We start from the raw sequence: 8669 nt of genomic DNA on the forward strand, positions 1-8669 counted from the left end.
GTTGTGGCTCTCGTTATCTTGTGCAGCGCGCAACACGCTGATCGCATTCCTGTGCTTTTTCAGAGGTGTTGAAATAAGTTTGTGTGACTCTGTCTTTAGTAGCCACTAGCCACAGCCTTCAGACATACTTTACAGCAGCGACAAGGGATGAGGAAGCTCAATTGTGCTTGCCATGATTATGCCTGTCTGTGTCTGGCTGCGCTGGGCGTTCTCATACACTAACATTAAACGTTAAATGAAACGAAGGGGGGGGGGGGGGGGTCCGCGGACTATTGATGTTCCGAACCGCGTTCCGAACCGTGGGGGCTGATCCGTACGGGTCACGGATTATCCGTGATCCGTGCCAGCCCTAATGCATATATTATACATCAAACTCTTGAGCTACTTCTGCTCTCACTCAGAATGTCAAAATATAAATGATGCCATGTATAGTTTTTGAGATATTAACATTTGTTTGGTACAACTCATACCAGTTAACTGCTGCGGGCTTCCGCATTTCTGGGGAATTTGTTGTTGTGACGTCACGCCGATTCTAATAGAGCTCAACAGGCACGTGACTTTTCGTGACTTATCCCGCCCAGAAGTAAGTTGCCCCACCCGTGATCTACTGAATCATGAGTGACCATAAAACATTCGGTTTGAGCAAAAACAGACAAATAATGCGGGGGGAAATCGAAAATTTGATTTTGATATTTTTTGTTCTTGCTTAAACCAAATGTTTTATGGTCACTCACAATTCAGTAGAATTTCTGTATTTGATATGTACTGTGTGCGCACAGGACTCTGTGCGCCCAGGGACTACAGGTGCAAATTAGCTTCTAGCTATTTCTGGTGCAATATATTTATTGTGTACTGTCCCTGCTCAAATAAACAATAAAGATAAAGATCACGGATCGGCTTTGTTCCAGCCTTAAAACTGGTTATATAAGGATTTTTCTAAATGTCTATGGACAAAATGAACGGGGAACTCACTTCTGGGGTGGGATACGTCACGAAAAGTCACGTGCCTGTTGAGCTCTGCTGGGGAGAAAATGGAAGAAATATCTGAAAAAACTTGATTACAATTATTATATATATTTTTTATCCCTGCAGTATCAGCCACATCCCATAGGTCATTTCCTACTGTTTGGTCAAGCCTGACCCCATGCCTTGTCAGCAGCAAACTATCTGGTAAATGATCTAATTTACGACTGGATGTGATCTTCCCAGCATACAGTCAGAGTACTGGAGGGAGGAGGATTCTGCTTTGTTCTGACTGCTCCCACTTGACCGGTCTTCTGTATGGATAAGTAACACTGTGACCTCTTCAACATACTGCTGGTTTTACGAGCAGCGGTGTCTCTGTTGCTTACTGTTCTGGATAAGGTCAAAGATGGCCGATTTATGTGTGGTGCAGCCAGGAAGGCATACTAATGCTACTGTCAGAGAGCAGAGATACTGCCTGGTTTAACTCATATCTAATGGATACTGTAAAGTCCACAACTACGTGGACCTATGTCCTAACTCACCATTCTTTCTCTGACAGACCATATTTGAAGGGTTAAATGGGACCTATTGTGCTTTTCCTTAATGTTGTAATATATGTGTGTGTGTGTGTGTGTGTGTGTGTGTGTATATATATATATATATTTAAGCAATATCACACGAGAGGGAGTGCGGTTGTTGGCTAGTATCGGCACTGCTGTGATTCGGTCGTAGGCACGAGGCCGCAGATAATCACAGCAGTGCCGATATTAGACAACAACAGCACGACCTCGAGTGTGATATTGCTTTTATACAACAGTTCTATTAAACAAAGCTGATTAAAAAAATGACAAAAAGCTGAGAAAATATATGATTTCTCTATTTATTCCTCCGCCAACAAAAATAGTTCCTTCAGCTTTCTGCTTTGCCAAAAATGTAGCCTAATCAGCTTGATTAACTGCAGGCTGTCTACTTTACTACTGTCTACTCTACAGCTGTGAAGCGTTTTTTGTTGAGTGATCACAGTGAAGCGCCAGTGCGTTATCATGAAATATTGGCACTGGTAGGATCCCTCTTGTCCAATCAAATTGCCCGGCCGGAACTAACTGTTGTATAAACTATTACAATGTTGGATGTTCATATTAAACGTGGCCAAAGTTTTAAATAATGAGCTAAAATTGATTTCGACTGCTCTGAATGTGAGGTTACGAGATTTGAAGGTGAGATGAGGTCAGAGAGACCAGGATTTCCTGCATTGTTCAAGCCATACCCAACCAACTAGATCCTATGGAGCCAGCCTTGAGTGCGTGATGTCACAATTCACTCTACCAGACTTTACAGGCTGTACTTTTTACTAAATTCACACATATTAAAACTGTGACAGTTCACACAACTTTAACACTACATACATATATACAGTACATCAAACCCTTCGGGCTACTTCTGCTCTCAGAATGTAAAAATATAAGTGATGTGATGTATAGTTTTTGAGATATTGTTTGACGGTAGTGTTCCACTCTTTTTCACGGTAGTGTCTGCTGTCAGCTAAAGAGTTAAAAAAGAGGCTTAACTCAGGGGCTGCATACAAAGGGACAGTACCAGATAAATAAGACGTTTTTTTTTAACCGTGAATCATGCAAAGCTACTCTAGTGGCGTCCCAGAATAAAATAATAATCAATTATATTGGCATAATAGGGCCCCTTTAACATCCCCCAGACATTTAGAGATATATAACTGTGTGGCCCTTTGTGACACTAAAAGCAGGTTTCAGACTTTCAGTATCTTACATCACACTTCAAGTCTAATTTGAGGTCTAAATACACCAAGTGTGCCGTCAGCACCGACGTTAATCGTCATGGTGAGGAATGGGAACACTTCATTAGCTCAGTCTTTTCCTGCGGTGTCTACACTTCTGTCCTGGTATGATTCAACACAAACGCGTGACTTGCAACACGATCACAATGCGAAACGTACGCCAGTGCTCATTAACACAATAGCAGCTATTATGATGACGCATTGATTACCGCAAAATCTCCACCAACGACTTTTTTCATGGCACTTATCTGGACTTCTCAGCCACCGGCGATAAGTTATGGGCATTTTAATTGCTATAGACAGCGGTCCATTAGCATAGCTTCTTGGGTGGCCACGGCCATGTTTCTCTAAATCATTAAGCTAATTATACAAGCTAATTAATCAGTATGCGCGGAGTGGGCGGCACGAGCCAGACTCTGCTCTTTGTTGGCTCGCATAATGAAAGGGGTCCATTTTTAGATGGGGAAACTGACGAGGAGGAAGAAACTTTGATCTTAAAAGTAAACAGATGATTTTTGCATATCAAGTCGGCAAAGTAAAAAAAAAAACATAGGAATGCAAATGCAAAAAGTCAAGCCCAGATCCACATGAGCTGAATGTGAAGCGCTTTGAAGATGCAGAACATCGAGTGGGGACGATAAATACATAAATAAATATAATAGTAATAATAATAATCTTAAATATAAAAGAGCAGTAGCACTGTCCAACATCCAGTTATCTGTCATCACACAAGACGAACACACGCACAGATACTATCAGTCATATGAGTTGCTGTGACAATGAAGTTTGAAGCTACTGGAAAGTTTAAAAGTGTTTGCTGCAGTTACATTGCGAGACTGGACCCCGACCTGGGTCTTGTGAGTCAAACATGGGAAAAGTGTAGACTGGTGAAAGCAGTGACGGATCAGTCTGGACTTCCAGCCGGTAGCCGCCCCCTGCAATTTCCAGAAATTAGAATGTAACCGAGCCAATCAGGGCCAGTAGAGTAAACAGTCATAAGTGTAGTTATTGCAGAAATAGACTCGAAAAAAGTTTTGGACAGTTTCTCCAAAGATATTATATTATTATAGATGGGTCACCGCAGGCTCTGCCAATTTGAAGTTGAGTTGAAGTTGAGTTGAAGTTGGGCAGTGTTGCTTGAATCCCATCGTCTTTGGTTTCTCTGCGGAAAAGAGGTTTTTGCCGTTCTTCCGAGTGGACTTGGATTGGATTTGGCGATGCTGACTGGCTGGAGGAGTTGTCTGTCAAGGCAAGTACTCCCGCCCACTGAAATGGATGTGAGCGACTGCAAGTCCAGACTGATACGTAGAGTGAAACAGAAGCCATCACGTGATCAGGATGGTTTTGACCAGGTTAGGAAAAGTGTACAAATGTTTGCACACTGATATGGAAGCACCAGATAGGAAGTAACTAAGTACAAATACTTTGTTACTGTACTTACTGTAGGCAGGATTTTCAGGCATCTGTACTTTACTGAGTATTTATTTTTCTGACAACTTTTTACTTTTACTCCCTACATTTTAACAGAAATAGCTGTACTTTCTACTCCTTACATTTTCAAAACAGGCTAGTTACTTTAGTTTTGATAGGGTTCGTTTTAATCCACGACATCCAAAAACGATGTAACGTAGTTTGTCTCTCTTGTCGCACATCCTTCTTCTGTGGTGTTTTGACTTCCTTTATGTTGCTTTACCACCTCCTTCTGGACTTAATAAGGCGTGGTCGATGATGTTATGAATAAATCACTGATGATGTCTTCGCATCAGTGAGTGATTCATCAGTGATGTCACTCGAGCAATTGTGATGTCATCAGTGAGTGATGTCCCTCAATCAATTGTGATGGCATCAGTGAGTGATGTCATGATGTAATAATGTTATGATGTCATGATGTCCAACCCACATTCAGTCCCTTCAAAATGCCTTGTTTGAGAGTGACAGATCTGAAGGAATGGCTGTTAGAGCAGGGCGTGGCGACAGGCGGCTCCATGATGCCCTCTGCGCAGGAGACCTGGACGAACTGAGGAGCCTGCTGCAGGAAGACCACTTCAGAAGGCAGATCAATGAGCTGAGTTTTTGGGGCAGCCCTCTGGGGCACGCAGCCTGGTGGGGTCATGCTGCCTGTGTGGACTACCTGATCACACAGGGAGCACAGGTAGACTTAGCTGATGAGGATGACTATGCTCCTCTCTCCTGGGCCGTGTTCTATGGTCACCTGGACTGTGTCCGGATCCTCCTGGAAGCCGGGGCCGACCCCAACAGAAACATACACGCCAAATACACCCCGGTCTACGTGGCTGCCCGGGATGGAAGGCTGGAGATACTGCAGGAACTCATCAGGTGCCGTGCTGCTGTTCCTGTTGACATAGACACTGATCACACCATCAAGAGGTCTCCTCTCTACATCAGTGCTGAACGCAACCACCTGGACTACTTCTGCCTGCTGCTCCAGGCCGCTGGCGTTCTGACCTGTGAAGTGGCTTCTCTCCTGCTGGAGGTGGTGCTGCATCACAGGTGCAACACGGCCTTCATCCAGCTGCTGCTGGACCACGGCGCTGACCCGGCCCTGGTGACCACAAAGCAGGCACAGCTGGAGGAGAGGGCGGATCCCGAGGCTCTCAGGGTCTTTCTGGAGGCCAAGAGATGTCCTCGCAGTCTGGCCCACGTGTGTCGGATCCGGATCCGCCAAGTGCTGGGCACACATCGCCTGAAACAAATCCACTCCCTACCACTAACACAAGTGATGAAGGACTTCGTGCTCCACCAAAACTGACTTGAAGGACTGTGTTTATTTATTTTCATTTCCTAGATTTAGTTATTCAGTGACTGTTTCAAACAAATCCAGGACCAGAGATTAAACACCATCAGCATTCACCACCTGTAGCCAATTCTACTACTGTACTACTACTGTTCATCTTCTCCAGAGTCCCCACCCCAGAATTGAGGGGGCGCAGCGCACAGAAATTCTGTTTATCTTAATATGATGTGAGGTTCAGTTAGCTTTGCAGAGAAACACCCGGGAGAAATACGTTTCACTTTTATACTTGATTACATTTCAGAGCCTGTAATCTTTTACTTTTACTTGATTAAATAAGTTGAATCAGTACTTCTACTTTTACCTAACTGTACCTCTACTTAAGTAAATAATTTGCACTTTTCCCGTCTCTGAGAATTACTCAGATAATCATGTCTATCAGTAATAACCAAAACTACTCCTGCTCCTCGTGTTTGTGTGTTTGTGTGTGTGTGCGTGTGTGTGTGTGCGTGTGTGTGTGTGTGTGTGTGTGTGTGTGTGTGTGTGTGCGCGCGTGCGTGCGTGTGTGTAGATTATTGATTTTGGGGATTATCTAGGGGCCCTTGCCTCCCTATTATCTTACAGCCATCAATTCCAACACAGTAGTCGACAAAATCAATTAAAGCAATGTGCGCGTGCCCGTGCGTGTGTGTGAGTGTGTGTGCGTGCGTGCACGTTTGCTATGCACATATTCATGCTTTCATGCACTCAACTAAGGGTGTGTGCGCGTGTGAAAGAGTCAGACTGTCAGGAATGATTACTTCTAAGCAGACATGAGCGCACGTCCCGCTATGTTGTCTTCAGTATGTGTGGAGACTGTCAGCATCCTGCTATGTTGTCTTCAGTATGTGTGGAGACTGTCAGTATCCTGCTATGTTGTCTTCAGTATGTGTGGAGACTGTCAGTATCCTGCTATGTTGTCTTCAGTATGTGTGGAGACTGTCAGCATCCTGCTATGTTGTCTTCAGTATGTGTGGAGACTGTCAGCATCCTGCTATGTTGTCTTCAGTGTGTGTGGAGACTGTCAGCATCCTGCTATGTTGTCTTCAGTATGTGTGGAGACTGTCAGCATCCTGCTATGTTGTCTTCAGTATGTGTGGAGACTGTCAGCATCCTGCTATGTTGTCTTCAGTATGTGTGAAGACTGTCAGCATCCTGCTATGTTGTCTTCAGTATGTGTGGAGACTGTCAGCATCCTGCTATGTTGTCTTCAGTATGTGTGGAGACTGTCAGCATCCTGCTATGTTGTCTTCAGTATGTGTGGAGACTGTCAGCATCCTGCTATGTTGTCTTCAGTATGTGTGGAGACTGTCAGCATCCTGCTATGTTGTCTTCAGTATGTGTGGAGACTGTCAGCATCCGTGCACAAGTCTATTTTTAGCAGCTCTCATTATTCAGCGTGGAAAATCATCTCCTCAACAAAGCCTGTGTGAAGTAGGCTCACAAATGTATGGGGACTGTGCCGATGCCATAAACACATAGCGGGCTACAGTGTTTGCTCTTCATACATCTCGTTCAAAGCATTCCCTATAGACACCGGGAAAGATAATGAACGTAAACATACCATTGATCTATAGTGGTGGCATTTATATGCACTCGATGTATCATTTTGTGATGAATGGGCGATGATACAGTACGCATCCTGACCTCTCTCTATCTCTCTCTCTCTCTTACCTCCAGGGAAATTCTGAGGAGTTCTCTTCTTTCATCACTCTTGTCCGAGGCAGCGATCGCGATTGACTATTCCAAACAGGTAAGATCCAAGAACAACAACAACAACAACAACAAAAGCTTTCTCAACAATTGCATTATTTGAAAAGTATACACTCTATCTATGGCATTCACCTGTAACCATCATTCTGTTTGCCATGTTCAAATGTCATTGCACCCACTAAAATCAATGATATAATCATGTCAAAGCATACAAATCAAATCAAGGGTTAAATATGGTTACATTGAGAATGATGTGTGTGATGCATTGGACAGTCACGGGGAATTGATTTCTTAGCTGTATGATTTTATTCTGTGATACAAAAATAATCTATTGTGTCTTCTGTATACTGTAGCTTGGATATATATATATATATGTATGTACTGTATGTATGTATGTATGTACTGTATGTACTGTATGTATGTGTGTGTGTGTGTGTGTGTGTGTGTGTGTCTCTCTCTCTCACTCTCTCTCTCTATATATATATATATATATATATATATATATACATATACACACACACATATATATATCCCTGCCAACATTTCATTGCATGCTCAGGGGTCAGCTAAACTCTTCATTCCACCTACTGTAATTACACATTTCCAAGTTTAGGGTGGCATTTCTGTGTGTTTTTCTCAGAGGGGCTCACAGAACATACTGATCACGCAGCATTATTTGGCCATCTGCTGGATCCCAACTTTGCTGCTTAATTGGTTGAAAGGAACCTTGTGGTGTGTGTACAGCCAGATAAAAGTACAATGGTTCACATAAAGCATGCTAATGGTGCCCCCTGGAGTACAGGAGTCTCTACTGCTGTTTTTAGAGGAGATCATTTTATTGTCGGCGCAGCGCCCATTCACAGCTCTCACAGCACTTACACTGGCCTGGCTGGCCCAAGGGACCTCCTGATAATGAGCTAGTTAACCCACATGCAGACATCACAAAACACACACACACACACACACTGAGATCTGAGACAAGTAATCCAGCTTCACTTGGCATCATTGCTTCTTGAGAGAAACTTAAGACGCAATGATGCAAAATGCATTGTTCGCCCAATTTCATATGAATTCAAGCTGCTGTAAGTGATATAAATTTTTGTTAAATAGCTCTACAGTATATTCTGAGTTTCTGACAGTTAGCTATCACTGATATAGAGTGTTCAGTAACATGGGTCTCTCAGTCCCTCTGGTTGGCGGGTGAACAGACGATGAACTTTCCTGGTATAGAGACTAGGGTTGTCAAAAGTATCGATAGTATCGACAAAAGTCAATACTAAAAATTTTAAACGGATACAATACTCATTTGCAACAGGTATCGATAGTATCGATAAGTATCAATACTAAAAAATGTAAACAGATACAATACTCATTTGCAACTGTATC

The sequence above is a fragment of the Poromitra crassiceps genome (assembly GCF_964638095.1).
Source record: "Poromitra crassiceps genome assembly, chromosome: 7".
NCBI lineage: Eukaryota > Metazoa > Chordata > Actinopteri > Beryciformes > Melamphaidae > Poromitra > Poromitra crassiceps.